Below are 17,230 nucleotides of genomic sequence, written 5' to 3'. Positions count from 1 at the left end.
ATATATATATATATATATATATATATTATATATGAAATATAAAATGAAAAGGCATGCAAGCCCTCCACAAATCAAGGGACGTTTCTTCGAACCCGTAATAAACAACCCCCGTCTCTCTCTCTCTCTCTCTCTCTCTCTCTCTCTCTCTCTCTCTCTCTCTCTCTCTCTCTCTCTCTCTCTCTCTCTCCTCACACTAACACCAGTTCTATAGAATATTTTTACAAACCCGCCTTACAGTTTTTCCCCGGCGTACTTTCCCTACTGGCCTTGTCCACACACCGGTCGTGCCCCAGTGAACGTTCTCGTCGGTGGCCTTGAAGCTGCCTAATTCGGTGGGTGGGTGTTGTGGGGGGGGGACGTATAGGAACTGGACACACCCACTCAACCTGTCTCCCATTTATTAATTTTCAACCTGCACGACTATGGGCCGTAAGATTATAGTTCTCAGCGAGGTATTATTATTATTATTATTATTATTATTATTATTATTATTATTATTATTATTATTATTATATAGAGGTAATAAAACTAAGACAACAGGAAACACTTTATACCATCATCATTATTATTATTATTATAATCATTATTATTATTAACTTCAGTACAGAATGAACCTCTAATGACTTTACATTCTTGAAAACACAGACATTCATTAACACTTAAGGGCAACTAGGAATAACGCATTTATGGAGAAAAAATACAATAAATTATATTCTTCGAATTTTAAACCTATTCAATGATAAACTACAGAATAACTGTAAAAGTACATCGATACCTTACTACACACCAAATTGTAAAAACTTAAAGAACTGCACTAGATTTTACTTTAAAGTAAACTGCAAGGGAATTATTTAAAATGCCTCATAATTCTGCCATGATTTTCCTTACTATTAGTGTATGTATGTCTGGTAGATATCTATATGTTAGTTCACTTGTATTTACTTTTTCCTATTTTTTCAATTATAAGCATACTAATGTGCTGAAGCTTAAAAATTATGTTCTTTAGACTTATACTATACAAATGTTCGTAAGATCTCGGTAATAATAATAATAATAATAATAATAATAATAATAATAATAATAATAATAATAATAATAATAATACACTTAAAAGAAAGTCGTTCTTTCTTAACACACCAATATAATATTTTACAGTACATGCGATTGTTTGATCGCGACAACTAATATCAAAAGTGAGGCTCCAAAGTTAAAAAAAAAAATAATTAAATAAAAATTTAAGCCTCGACTAATGGGACATGGCATAAACACATCTAGTTAGAAGACGAAAAGAAGGTAATTCCCTTTGAAGTTAGAAAGGTATTCCATACACTATATCCCCGCTGGGGGTTAGTGCCGTCAGTGCAACTCAAGCGGTGCAATGAAGGCATTACTTAGGGTTCTTTGCAGCGTCCCTTCGGCCCCTAGCTCCAACCTCTTTCATTCCTTTTACTGTACCTCCGTTCATATTCTCTTTCTTCCATCTTCCTTTCCACCCTCTGCTAACAACTGATTCATAGTGCAACTGCTTTGAGGTTTTCCTCCTGTTACACTTTTCAAACTTTTTCACTGTCAATTTCCGTTTCAGCGCTGAATATCCTTAATTGCCCCGGTGCTTGGCATTTATGCCTAAAATCTATAATTCAATCAATCAACATAAACTATACATCTATTATATACCATATGACATCTATCGACTACTCTACGAGAAGACAGCGTAACTGATCACGAGGTTTAGAAATTATGTAAATTTTTCAGCGGGTGGGAACCAAATGTTCCGTAAATCCTTTATATTCCGCAAAGTTCAAGGGGCGATTATTGGCAATCGCGTAACAAGAAAAAGCTAATTATTTCTTAGACTGGGTAGTTGGGCAAGTTAATCAATAAAATTATTAGATAAACAAATCACAGTTAGATAACGGTACATATTTGTAGTTACATAACTGTGGATTCATTTCTCCATTTTAAGACTCGTGCTACTGTGAGTAATTTTAAATACCATTAATGTTATTACGATCCGTCTAAAGTAGTTAATGATTATGTTAACGAGGCCCCATTTCCAAAATCTCATGGGTCTCGACCGAGGGATTTGAACTTATCTGAGCTGAATGAGGAGGAATTTTAAAAGGTTGAACAGGGTAAGAGAAAGGATGAAAAAATTGAACTGAGAAATTGCCACGTGAACTCCATGGAACTGGAATTGGAATATAAAATTTAGGCCAAAGGCCAAGTGCTATGACCTTTGAGGTCATCCAGCGCTGGTTTGAAAGGTGTAACAGGAGGAAAACCTCAAAGTTGCGCTATGAAACAATTGTTAGGACAGGGTGGAAAGTAAGATGGAAGAAAGATATGAACGGAGATACAGTAATGGGAATGAAGGGGGCAGCAGCTAGGGGCCAAAGGGACTCTGCAAACACCTTAAGTAATGCGTATACTGCACCGATCGTGGTGCAATAGTGGCACTATCCCCCCCTACGGGGTACGGGAACCCCACGTACCATGGGATTCCACTGGTGACACGTTCTAAGAGGAAACCACCCCTTCCCATACAGTGTAAGAAGGACCTCCCACAGGGGAGCTAAGTGATCGATGGTCCTACTTTCAAAGGAGCCAAATCCAACCGCGAAATCTGCACGAAATATTACCTACAGTTCATGCAGATGTCAGATCATGAACCAAGGAAAGGCGCCAATATAAATACAATATTCTACGGTAACTTTACTAACACTACAGTGCCAAAAAATAACCTATACAGAAGAGCGAAACTCAAGAGAAAATGTAATTTGTTATGATGTTCCGCACCTGCTAAAAATATATCCAATTTACGATGAATCGATGAGATATGTGAGATGACAACCATCACCACCACCTAATTTTGCACCTGGATAAATAAGTACAGAATTACCGTTTGTCTTGAATCATTTTATGATTCTTCGCTCTGGTTTATAGATTTATATACTCACTTGTCAATTTAGCTAGATACTTTGATTTTCATGTGCGTTGTTCCATGTTTCTTTTGACAGTTTTCTATCTATTCACAGAGCAGTATTCTATTTGATGGGCCTTTGTTCAACAAGAACCTAACCTCCTCCTTTACGTATGGCGACCATGGTTTGTTTACAATAAGCAGGCCTTATACCAGCAGGGGTTTTAGCTTTCAGGCATCCCATATGTGTCGTAGAGTTTAAAGATATATGAGGCAAGGTGTGACGCTCTGGACTAGGTCCAGACAGCCCAATTACGAACTGGCAGCAGTCAAAAGGGAAAAGACTGAACGACGCGGCACAATAGGAAATCCGTCAAATTATGGAATGCTACCTTAACGAGAAAACTGGTTTTAGGAGATAAGGATATACGGTGAATGCGTTTAACTGAGAGCATACATAACTATACCAAGGCCCTATAATTAAGCATAAACTTAGCTGCTGTGGATGCATACAATATTTACTCTTTTTACCAGTCTTATTTCCATCTGTATTTTGCAGTTGCTTCTTCAGGCTTTGCTTTCTCCTATATATCGTTTCTGGGCTTCTCCTATACATCATTTCAGGGCATTTCATTCAGCAAAACAAAAAGGGATTCAGAAAAAGATTGAATAATCATTTTTTCCGGATCTATAACAAACATGTAGAGTAAGATATTTAAATGCAATGCAATTTTACGAAGCTGCTGGCTCCAAATGTTCTTAGCAACAATCGCTTTACGTGGACAGGACAATGCACACATAAACTTGAGTAAAAAAAAAAGTTCAAATTTACTGCAGCGCCCATCAAGAACATGCAGTTAGATTTCCAATAGTAAAAGATGACCACAGACTTGTAAATGTTAAAAATTTTTTTAGTTAATAATCATTTTATGTTATCATTTTATGTTAATAACAAGATCACCGTTCATTTATAATTCGAGGAAGCTATCACACACAATATAAATCTTGTTACTCTATCTTTAAATATTAATGCTCGTTGTGACAGGGCTGCATTTAAGAAATTTACTAAATGCCTTCGGAATGCACGTCAATAAATATAACTTGGAATAATACAGCCAAATATTATGATCAAGTCGGATGAAAGATTCATCTAGGATGGTTATTTCATTCTTCAAATAGACGATCACGACATTAGACCTTACTTGGAAGAATGACTTAAGATAAAAAAAAAAAAAAAAAAACTGTCACTTAAACATCTATAAATTCAATTGGAAATTTTACCGACTATCCCCATAACACTCTTCAATTAATGGTGTTCCGTGAGGATAACATGATACATTAAAAAACAGGACTGAATGACATATATTGAATGAAAAGAACGCTACCTGTTTTTCCTTTATAGAACTCGTTTCGTTCAAACTATTTTATACCTTTCTTTTTTTGCACTAAAAGCAGAGGGCTGAACAAGAGCAATTAAGAAGCCTTTAAACCAATCCCGTTTGTCTTATTATAAAATACATTAAAAAAACGAACACTTGGCAAAGAATGCCTCACCCAGGCCGGAAAAAAAGTTTTATTATGAAAACCTTAAATATATATACATATATATGAATACATAATGTATATATGTATACATATATGTATGCATATATATAAATAAAATATAATATACATAAAAAATATATAATATAAATATATATACATATAATTATATATATTTATATAATTAAAAGACATAATACGAAAAAATTATACAACGCAAAAACGCTCACAGGAAAGAGAGATTTTCCATTAAAATAAAAACGAAAATAAAAAAAAAGGAGACAGATTACATTCTGCACAAGAAAGAGAAACTGAAGCGGGCATTCCTTTGTTCGTCGCACAAGAAGCATCCAGAGACTGGCTGGAGAGGAGAGCGTGGTAATGTTTAGGTCACACAGCTCACGTTCTGACACCTGTTCGCTTCGCGGCTTCGTTCGTAAGGTCGAATGTCACACAAGACATACTTTTTACTTTTTTGTTATCAAACACGCTGCCTGGTGCAGTTCAGAAATCACGAGTGTTGGTAACACAAACACTGTGATTTGTATATTATATTATATTATACATACATTATATATACATACATACATACATATATATGAATAAAGGCAATGCCTTTATTTATATATTCATCATTTTCCATATTTTTTTGTTATTGTTATATATATATATATATATATATATATATATATATATATATATATATATATATATATATATATATATGTGTGTGTGTGTGTGTGTGTGTGTATGTATATATACAGTATACATACATATATATATGATACATATAAAAATGTGTATATGTATGTATGTGTACGTATGTATGTATATATGTATGTATGTATGCATGTATGTATGTATGTACCTATATATTAGTTACGGCACTTAAGCACGAGTGACTTATCAAAAATATTAAGACATAAATACCCCTAAATATCGAATTTTCTTTAAATTGGGAATAGCTTACACCAAAAAGAATTTATAATTGACTAATGCATCTACCCCTTCCAGGAGTCGAATCTGTGCATTTTGGATGAGAGAGAGAGAGAGAGAGAGAGAGAGAGAGAGAGAGAGAGAGAGAGAGAGAGAGAGAGAGAGAGAGAGAGTTCGACCCAGCTGTACATATTTCTCTTGGAATATGTACAGCTGAGATTCAACAGATTCAACATCTGTCACTTGAATTAAAATCAAGCCCTTTCCACTATGATATCGCCTCCAACGCCATAATGCAACGACCTTTGTGAAATTCCATAACTTATGTCTATCCTGTGCTGTATCTTCAACATATCTCTACTAAACCTCCAACCTCCTTTCTCAAGGTTCTTATCCAAGTAGGTCTCGGGTCTTCCTATCCTTCTGGTGCCCACAAGGAGCCTAGCTAACATTATAATTTACTGGTCTCCCCAGGGTTGTGCGAAAGACATGACCATGCCATCTCCATCTTCATTATTCTTTCATCTAAATATGGCATTTCTTATTTTTCTTTATGGGACAGTTTCCGACTCTCTCCTGCCATCCGACGCCCAATATTCCTCTTCAAAGCAATATCATCGAATCGACATAATACTGGAATGGAATATGAAATTTAGGCCAGGGGCCAAGGGCTGGGACCTGTGAGGTCATCCAGCGCTGAGATTGAAATTGAAAATAAAAAGGTTTTAAAAGTGCAACTGGAGGAAAACCCCTCAGTTGCACTACGGAACCATTTTTAGGAGAGGGTGGAAAGTAAGATGGAAGAAAAATAATATGAACGGAAGTACAGTAAAAGGAATGAAATGGGTTGCAGCGAGGAGCCGAAGGGACGCTGCAAAGTACCTAAGTAATGCCAACAGTGCACCACGTGAAGTGCACTGACGTCACTACCACCTTACGGGAATATACAAAATCTTCCAGACTTAGTGTCACTGCCATCAAATTCATATCGATATAGCAAAACATCTAAATAGGACTTCTGTGGAATCTTACTTTCCACAGCAGTTTCAGACAATCTGATTTCCAAATCATATTCAGCCAGGTCTTTGTTTAAGATTTACCTTCTTTAGTCTTTCGCTAAACTCCAACTCAAGAGAATCTGTGCTGGAAATCACTGTTCTACACATGTGAAAGTTTAAACCTCATTAACCCTCCCTCCATCTTAAGCGATTTCATACCTTTGTGCATACTTTCCTCATTACTTTTGTTTTTCTAAGGTTTTATTATGACTCCCATGTCTCCAGATACATGATACTTTTTATCATGCAAGCTTTATAAAGTCCTGCATTTAAGAGGTTAAACTAGCGATCCAGAAAAGCAAATTTCAAAGGCAAGATGAATAAATACACAACAATCAACACTGAAAGGCTGGCTTAATCATCTACGGATTTTTCGAGGACGGCTTGAAGCTTGCAAAGAATACCTAAGTACTGACAAATAAATCTAAGGTCATAATAAGGCCTGAGAGATACATTCTAAATATTAAAAATAATACAGAATAAAACATATCACACAATTTAGACTAAAGGCCAAGCGCTGGGACCTATGAGGCCATTCAGCATTGAAAGAGAAATTGACAGTAAGAGGGTTTGAAAGGCGTAACAGGAGGAAAATCTCGCAGCAGTCCTAGGAAAAGTTTTAGAGAGGGTGGGAAGTCACATGGAAGAAAGATAATATGAACAGAGGTGCAGTAAAAGGAATGAAAGAGGTTGCAGCTTGGAGCCGAAGGGACGCTGCAAAGACCCTTAAGTAATGCCTACAGTGCACCACTTGAGGTGCACTGAGGGAACTACACCCTCCCCAAAAAAAAAAGCAAAAAAATATATATATATATATATATATATATATATATATATATATATATATATATATATATATATATATATATATATATATATATTAAATACAATAAATGGTCAATGAGGCAGTAGGCCTTGAATAGAATCTGGCTAGTGCACAGGGTTCAGACCCTTGGCAGAAAAATCTCAAACCGTATTTTTACAATAAACCAGTTATTCTCAGATTTTTCTTAATAAATGATACCCACAAGCATCCACGACTTTCTTTACTGACCTCGCTTTTAATTTCTGAACGAGTTTCTGCCGTGAGAATTAACCATTTGATTTTATATGCATATTGTTTTACTAATATTTCTAAGAGAGAGAGAGAGAGAGAGAGAGAGAGAGAGAGAGAGAGAGAGAGAGAGAGAGAGAGCACACCGGGTTATGTTCTACCCAAGAGCAAGCGTTCAATAATGCCACAATCAACACTTCATACCAAATTCTTCAACTCTAACGATAGTTAACTCTAGACAGTCACTTATATTTCAAAACGTCAAACCCAAATTGTTATTTTTATCCCCAAACAAATAATGAAGCTCAATTCAATCACGACATTAACTATTACAAAAAAAAAAAAAAAAAGTCAGAGGCACCTTCATACAACAACTAAGACTGTCTACAAAATTCACCAAACCAGATGAAATAGACACTAACTTGTCGAACATCTTCAGGCACTTAATTTACAGCCACCATAACGGGTTTTACCTTTTTTTCTTTTGAGAGGGGGGGGATGGAGAGGGAGGGATGGAATGTCTACAGACATATGATGCTTTCCATTAAAGAAACACAAGCAAGCTTGACAAAATAAAGGAAGATTAATTTTTAAAACTTTATAGTATAATTATTTTTAAAATTTGCCTTTCATTTCATATAATATATAAATACATTATATATATATATATATATATATATATATATATATATATATATATATATATATATATATATATATATATATATATACATTACATTACGATGGCTGTATTTTAATTGTCGCCTAACTCCATATAGTAAATCCTTAGAAACTTTCACACATGGCTACACCTTTAATGTGCGTTATTTTTACTCCTTTGAAATATCAACGTACATACTGCTGAAAACTCGTAACGTTACCCCCTTTCCTATGAGAGTTACCAGTTTCACCGATAAGAAGAATTATGGGCTGCACACATCAAGAATATCTCAAACTATACAAACATAACAACGGATGTTAAAAAGAAATAAAATTCTGTAGGGTACAAAGACACTGTTGCACATGACATTCATCTTAAGAATTATGGGCCACGGCTGGAGGCCTCCGCTCATCATTTCTCTTTGCATAAACTCGGCCTACATTATGTACTTATCCTCTATATGGAGAACTTGTGGGTTGTATTGCTTCAGGATCACGGGGAAGGTTAAGGACGAAAAAAGAAAGTGGCCGTGTATCTCTCTCTCCCCCGGTAGCGAGTCGTGGCATTAAGAGGTATGATTTATTTCTGTGCATGATGTTGGAGTAATCAAAAACACAGGTTGTTTGAAAGCACGATGGTTTAGAATAAAAATAATGGCCACTCGATGGCATACTGAAGTTTGATATACTCTTATTGACTTCATATGCAAATAATATCCAATTTACATTGTAAAATAATAGAATGTATTTAAAATTACAATGTAACTCTACACTGAAAATGTTTACAATAAATTAACTTCTTGATAAAATAAAATTAACTTCTTGATGAATAAAATAAACTAACTTCTTGACGAACAAAATAAATTATCTATTCATAGAACCACTTTCACCAGACAGTAAGCGTGTGAGATATGCCTCTCGCACTTCAGAGCCATCAGAGAATCCACAATCATCAGAGGAAAACAACCCTGATTTCGATCAAGCAAGATGAGCAGCATCTCTTCGGGTACTTGCTGAACACACATGCCTTCCCACCTACCTGGCTACAGATGCTTGGTGCCGTTAGACCCTCTCCGACTTCAAGGGTGACGTGGTTATCTAACGGTGAACCATCAAAAAGTGTGACATGCCCTCCACCTCACTTGGCTCCGGTTGTCCTTGTGCTCAGAGAGCAATACCAAGCGGGTCTTCTTCTTCTTCTTCTCCCCTTTTTTTTATATGCTTGTTCCAGACGCCTTCCACCTCCTCTCCTCTCCGGGCAACGGTACAAGGAGCATCGTGGTTCAGTTGAAGATTCACAGGATTTCCTCGTAAAAACTGCGAAATAAAGAAAATTAAAGCTTATCAAAACTGATGTTAAATTCAAAATTTTATATATATATATATATATATATATATATATATATATATATATATATATATATATATATATATATATATATATATTTAATATAAATATATCCGAGACTAAACCATCCAGAAAAAACTTGTGTAGCCTAAACCTCGATTTTAACATTCAAATTATTAATAAGAAAAAGGGAATAATCAAGGCGAATGAAAAATGACCAACATTTATCCTATGTGACCATCCTATGCACAGTATCGTTACAGATAAGGAGCACATCCCCTTGAAATGAAAGGATTGGCAGCCATGCAGTCAACAGTTCCTTGAAACTAAAACAACATTATCCTGTTTATATGATGTTAGATATTGAACAGAGGAACCAATTCAGAAATATACTACTTAGCCTTCATTCAACAGTGGTGGTGTGTCACTGGAAACCCTTCAATACAGGCCATGAGGGGCAAACTGGCACCTTCAGAACAGATCATGGATAGTTTAAGAAAGATTAACCAATACATCATCTGAACGGCATACAAAGTACAGTAACCCTTAGATTATTATTTACTATATTCACGCTTTGCACAAGACTGCACCTTTCTGAATGCAATGTTTATATGTATAGTACTGGAGTGCACTACATGGCAAGAGCACAAATTAAAGTAGTTCCTCTTTGGACGAGTCGGTTGAGTTGTCGGCTAGCACTCGCCAGGTCCGAGTTCGAGTCTCCGGCCAGCTAATGAAGAATTAGAGGAATTTATTTCTGGTGATAGAAATTAATTTCTCGATATAATGTGGTTCGGATTCCACAATAAGCTGTAGGTCCCGTTGCTAGGTAACCAATTGGTTCTTAGCCACGTAAAATAAGTCTAATCCTTCGGGCCAGCCCTAGGAGAGCTGTTAATCTGCTCAGTGGTCTGGTAAAACTAAGGTATACTTAACAAATTAAAGTGCCTAATGTATGATGTATTTTTAGAGAAAGGATAAAAAGGTCTGGGTGGGAGTGCAAAAAATACTCTGCTCAGCCAGGCAGATTAGCTGAGCATTGTAGTAAACTGGGGATGGGAAAGAGGGCGTAATCAATTAAGGTGTGGGTGGTGAAATATTCACTCTCTAAATAAGTTAAGTATACCTTGGTTTAACCAGACCACTGAGCTGATTAACAGCTCTCTTAAAGAGGGCTGGCCCGAAGGATTAGACTTATTTAACGTGGCTAAGAACCAATTGGTTACCTGGCAACAGGACCTACGGCTTATTGTGGAATCCGAACCACACTACACAGAGAAATGAATTTCTATCACCAGAAATAAATTCCTCTAATTCTTCATTGGCCGGCCGGAGATTCGAACGCGGGCCCTGCAGAGTGCTGGCCGAGAACGGTACCGACCAGTCCGACGAAGAACTGTTACTCTCTAAATCGGCCTCAGGCCTAAGCCTTGCTTTCTAAACTGTGGTTATTGTCCTGTGCTTTATGAAGTGTTACCAGGTGTGCACTATGGAAGTCGTTTCTTTTTTTGGTATTCCTATGCTCGGCTAGGGGTCACATTTTCGAGTGTGTTCATTTGTGCACTAATGGCAAGACCACGTTGATGTTGGGTGGGCAAACCAATAGGTTGGTATCACTTATGTTTTAAAATATGCAACCATAAGTGTTACGAGGAGAAAGCTGGGGAAAAATGTTAGTCTAAGATCAACCACTATGAACAGCAACCAGCATCTTGAAGATGAAATGTTTTACATATTTTTGTAAAATGTTATTGATTTTCCTAATAATACAACATTACAGTTGTCACTGATACATTTGCCAATTGGCTTTCAAACATTTCAGATTTTTTTATTAAGCACACTGTATTGAAAGAAACATGACAAACACCAAGATATCTTACTAAAAAAGATAAGGTTATCGGTTTTGTTATACACCTGTGATCTGCGTTACTTATCGGCGGGGAATAAAATTCATTATAATAATTAAATCAAATTTGTGATTGCCGCTCGCAGCACTGCTTTACAAATTCTCCCAGCTGCAGTTACGCATTACATAGTAATAATGGCGCACTGTTTGTAAACACAACCTCTGCTTATTCTGTTTTGTATTAAAGGTATAATTCATGTATACTGCTACAGTCTGAAAACGTAAAAAAAACTGCTATTACTTTTGGTGCAGGTCTCTTTTTTACTAATTTTTTTCTTTTTTTTTTTTTTACGATGCTTTGTTCAAGACTGCTATCAGACAATGGAATATGACAAGCAACTTGAATTGATAAACGACTTAACGCGAATTAACCACCTACCAAAACGACCCAGACACGTATACCGGTACACACCTAAAATAACTTTCGACAATTTAACACTTTTGCATCATTTTAATAAAAAAAAAAATCATACAGTTTCCTTCGTACTAATGTAACAAATGCCCAAAACCATGGTCTAAGAAACCATTCACCGAAAAATAATCCTAAGCACCTTATAAACATCCAATAACACCGCTAATACTGTCACTGACCAACGGAAATATGAGTAAACCCACGCAACTGGATTTTATTCTTTCCTATCATTATTTAAGAAAACCGGCTGAAAACGACCAAAGGCGAAGCATGACTTTACGTAGCTTGGGTAGGTTAGGCTACTGCGATGACATTCTTGAATGGCACATTTTGCTTGTTGAAGTGTTGGGTGGTCTTCAAACTCTTCTCTGACCAAAAAAGCATCTCCTCAAAGGATGAACTATACGTCCACTTCATTATTTCATGAAGCGAGAAAAAAAACGTGTGACAAAGAGACCCTTGCACTGGCCTATGAGGTTGGGTTCTCGTCAACTGACACAAAAGCATCTCGTCCAGATCCCTGCTAACAAAGTGTCAGATGAAGGGACCAAGAGTTTCTTAGGTCTCTTGTCAGAAACTATTGGCTTTCTGAGCTTGCCAAAAACTCATGAATGAGAACGGAGGGAATCATCAGCTCTCCAAGGGCAGATAAGATACAAACAGCTGTGCAACTCATCAACATGCTACGATGAAGCTAAGGCTAGCAGAACAAGAGCTCTTTGGAGTCTGAGTTCGGCTACAGAGAGTCACATTCCAATTCGGAGGGGAAAGCTAACAAGGTGGGCAAAACTGTTCAAAGTTCCTAAGAGCATGGTCAACTCCACTGAAGGTGAGAGGTCTGTGCCCTTCAGGTGAAAGACCTGGCTCAAGGCAGAGTAATAGGCTTCGCTTCACAGTCTGAGAAGAGATTGTCTTGCCGAAGGTGGACAAGCAAGTCCATGATCAGCTGAAAAGCAACTCTGACCACAGACAGACTCCATATACAAAGCCAGTCATATTAGACAGTCAACTCCCTGCAGTGGGCCATACGTCTGTTGGCTATACCTCAGCAGATATAGCTAAAAGAGAATAGTGAGCCAAAGGGAATATGTGGTTACCTCAATCATAAGAACTAACAGACTGGGATACCACCTGGGAAGGAGCCAACAAGAAGCTACCAGTCATCTAAAACCCAGAATGATAAACACTCAATTTATCATTCAGCAAATAAGCCTGAAAGGAGAAAAGAAAAAGATATCCATGTTTCAGCTGCTAGAGGGCGTTTTCCAATGTAGCCTGGAATCAGGAATGGAACAACAAAGAAGTAGAGGTTCTAACTGTACATCTTTGCAAACAGGCTGTTGATAAGGTTGCAGAAGTGGTTGTACAAGAAGTACAGTGCTGCAGTACTGGGGTTCTCATCACAGGGATAAGAGCTAACAATGGTGTGGCCAGATATAAATGAGCCTCAGCAAACACAGCCAAATGAAGGAATAACAATACATGCAGACTCATGTAACCCAATGCCAAATACTAATGAAAGCATTAAATGCTTTCTTGTATGTACTGTATAGGGCAAATAAATTTTATTGCTTACCTATTCACTGCATATATTTTGGTTCGTAACATCATTCATATCATATCTGGATTGTTTATTCTGTAGAACTCAACTTTTCACACAGTTTTGTGAAGACAAAAAGACCCTTCTTTTGTCGATTTTTTTTTGTAAAATAACAGAATTCTTTACCTTTTAAGGGTTACTGCCTCCTTTTAAAGAATTGAAAGTTAAGATTACTCTTCAAACTGTTTTTGATATGCCAAAAATTTTTGTACCTGAACATTTCCTGTTAGTTTTTCAATCTAAGCAAATGTACTACAGTCCTGAACTTTTCTAGTGGAGAATTAACATTTTGGGGGGAATTATTCTTTCATTTAAATTTTTCATTTAACTTTGTTCAAATAAATACACCTGAGATTTTCTTATGTAGATTCCAGTAATCTTTAGCAGTTATTTTTAAAAAATAAACCTAATGAGCTACATTATATTACATACACATATTACCTACCAAACCCACATTATGCATCAGTATAAACTGTCAAAACCAAATTATCTTGAAAAAACTTAAAAGTATCCTCTACTGGTATTACAAAAATGTAAGACTATTCAGTACATTTAATTTACAGTAACGTTTATTCAATACTGTACAAAGCTTAATACTATCTTAATAAAGTACAGTAATGAATAATACAATAATATTAAGTAATCTGACTTTGGTGAGGGTACTACACTACACAGAGTGTAACTCAAGTAGTGAATACTGTAATATAACACCTAAATATGTCAGGTTCACTCTTTTGTATACATACAGTATTCCAACATCTCCGTGCATACCACAGCGTCACTTTAGTAAGGAACGATATATAAAAAAAAATTTACTAGCTCGGTCTTTCTCTATCTCTCAAAAAAAGAAAAAATGGCTGGTACTCCTTGGTACTCAACTGCTCGTGCTGCTGATAATCTGAGTCAGCCCTCTATGGCTAATTCAAATCAGTTAGGTTAAAATGTTCAGTCCCTGCTCCCCAAGTAACCTAGATTGCAAAAAATATAATTTTTGGGGGGTTATGGAATACAAAATGCAACACTGTACAGTTCTACATAACATTTGCTAAGTGAAATAAAAAAATAAATAGTCTATGATCCTTTGCCTCATGGTTAAACTATACTGTATGAGTTTGTCTTCTGGCTGGGGTACAAAAGTAAAGTTAACATAGACTACACTGTATGAGTTTGTCTCCTGGCTGGAGTACAAAAGTAAAGCAAATAAAACAAAGTTTGTTTCCTTGGGATAAAATATATATAAAAAAATGCCCCTAGAACCCTACTTTAAGGCACTAGCCTGGTGCAAGTCCACATTAGCCTACTAATCAGAATTTTAATGAAGAGACTGATATATTAATTCCAGTTCAGTGAGAAATTATCACGTACTGTACTGGCATATGTTTATTTTGTATTGATTTTCATCCTTGAAATGTCCTTGCTATATTAAATATTCATATCAGTCCTTGTTAATTTATCCTAGTACTGAGTTGTCCATACCCAAAATGAACATGGTATTCTATAACTTCTCCCAACTAACAAAATTTTTAATAAGTAGCTTAATATGAAATTTTTTATATATAATGGTTTAAAAAAAAATAAGAAATTGGAGAACAAACCTATTTAGCACAAACAGTTTTGGAACATCACACTCCCTCTTGTTCTCCAATTTGTGGTTTTTTTCAAGTTGCAAAGGTCAATACTGAACTGCTATCATCATATATGCTATAATGGTTTAAAATCTGCCATCTGAAACTAAGTAAAAATTGTTTATCAGTCAAATAGCACAAGTAAACCGTGCATTGAGCAATTTAAGAGCCACTACTGTATATTATACAACAGCGTATGTGCAGCCAACACAAGGCCTGGTCTTGGCCTGTACTTGTGAACATTCCAAGGATACAATTTCCACCGTTTAACCTAGCGATAAGCCTACCCTAAAGTTTTAATATATTAAATTTTTTCGAAATTTTCGGCTAGCCCTCCCCTCCCAATTTCTGCAGGTGTCTCAACCGAGATAGGCCGAGCAGTATCTCAACTACATATATAACCCTGACTTGCACTTCACAAGCAACGTAGGCCTAGCCTAAACTACATGGGCTGTAAGCTGTAGCCAAACCTGACTTACCCAAATTGTCAGCATAACTTGTAACAAACTGGACTATTACCGTACTTAAAGATCTGGTATTTCTACATAACAGCTATTATTAACTTACAACTCTACACAACAATGTTGGGGACCATGTGGGAACTGGGGTTTTGGGTGGGGAAATACACTGGGAGAAAACTGGACTTGATATGTTGGTTGTATGGAATGGTTCCAAGCATTTGCAAGTAATTAGGGAGCCATATGTTCAAGAAGGGATTAGCTAAGGAAATCCATTATAAAAGGAACCATACTAACCTAACGTACTCTAACCTAACCTAATCTAGTAGGGCGTGTTACTTAGTCGGGGCCTCTGCCCATGGACCCCCCCAGTGAAGGAAACTACTTTTTACCGAAAATTCCCCTAGAAAACTGCGCATGCGCGACAGAATTCCAGGCTGGCCAGCATACAATAACATCAATTCTAAGGTTAATTACAGTCAACTGACAAAAAATAATGGTGAATTCTTTATAAGCAACCAAAATACTATAAAAAAAAAGTCAATATCCATGGTAATACCCCATGCGGAGTTGTTCCATAGTTCAACCAAAGATCTTGGGCTTACGTACCTTTCATCCCAGTCGGCCCTAGGTCTAGGCCTAGTAATGATCCGCGGAGCAGGGATTTAGTTTCCCAAAATGGTGGCAACAACTCCTTGGACATGATTAGCTAAGCATCTGATGTCTTTTAAATAATTCAGTCCACGGAACATAACTTCGTTGTTAGATTTTTGTAACCCCAAGTTGGCGTTGTTTAATGGGGTATGCTGCAAAAGTTTGATAACCTAGGCCTAGGCCTATGAGTAGCACCACCTATAGTAACAACGAATTTCGCCAGGGTCACTTAATGTTTCTTTTTAAAAAATGCAGTTAATACTTTATAGTTATTAACTCAGTTATTTGCAACTTTTCAAAAACACTTCAAATAGGATGAACACCTCTCTGGCCATTATGCTAGGCCGTCCTTCATTTGTTCATGGGGGACTTGTCATTTTGATCAGTCTGACTATTTTACAACTTAGGTCTTTCACAACCTTTCACACAGTTTCCTAACGAGGTAAAAACGCGACCTGATCATAATTAAATACTTTAACTAAAGTTAATCTTAGCTTTTTCAATAATTTACCACAAACACCTTTAACAACGAAACTCTATAGTGACCTGAACTCTAATCGGTATCAACATGGACTTCACAAAGTCCTCCAAATAAATGTTTGAAATTTGATAACTAAACTTTTGTTTTTAGCAATGGAAATTGAACGTCTTAGACTCCAGATTTGTTCAAGATCGACATTAGAGTAGGCTGGTGTTAGATATGTTTTTCGTATTTTATTTATCCCCATTTTTAGAGAAATGGGCGTCAACTTCACACCTGATAAGTTGCAGTTTCTGGCATTCCTTAAAATAAAAATTCCAAGGAAGACATCCATTTGACATTTGCTATTACAGTGCGTGACTGGTTTCTTCAAGGTTGAAGATGAGCAAGAACGTGACAGAAAAAGAGGAAAAAAGAATGACAAGAAAGGAATGAATACGAACTTGATGATGAATATTGGAACATTAGTGTTGACAAGAAAACCATAATTGAAAGGTGAAATTTTCACCATTAACCATGAAACTTGAATATTCCGTCGGACTGCGATGATCACACTATGAACACTTTATTTAC

General features: G+C 36.3%; 1 long non-coding RNA gene across 1 annotated transcript in view; it reads right to left on the bottom strand.

Annotated features, from left to right (window-relative positions):
- Positions 1 to 16,708, bottom strand: part of LOC136830745 (uncharacterized) — a 194,332-nt gene extending 177,624 nt beyond the window's left edge. The window contains exons 1-2 of the long non-coding RNA XR_010850732.1: positions 16,132 to 16,708; positions 9,213 to 9,490 (exon numbers count right to left, since the gene is read on the bottom strand). This is a non-coding gene — a long non-coding RNA (uncharacterized lncRNA). The remainder of the gene's footprint in view (positions 1 to 9,212; positions 9,491 to 16,131) is intronic.
- Between the last annotated feature and the right edge of the window lie 522 nt (positions 16,709 to 17,230).

The sequence above is a fragment of the Macrobrachium rosenbergii genome, chromosome 47 (assembly GCF_040412425.1).
Source record: "Macrobrachium rosenbergii isolate ZJJX-2024 chromosome 47, ASM4041242v1, whole genome shotgun sequence".
In the NCBI taxonomy this organism is placed as follows: domain Eukaryota; kingdom Metazoa; phylum Arthropoda; class Malacostraca; order Decapoda; family Palaemonidae; genus Macrobrachium; species Macrobrachium rosenbergii.
The sequence above is the reverse complement of the archived record's forward strand: the minus strand, read 5'-3'. Positions and strand labels throughout refer to the sequence as shown.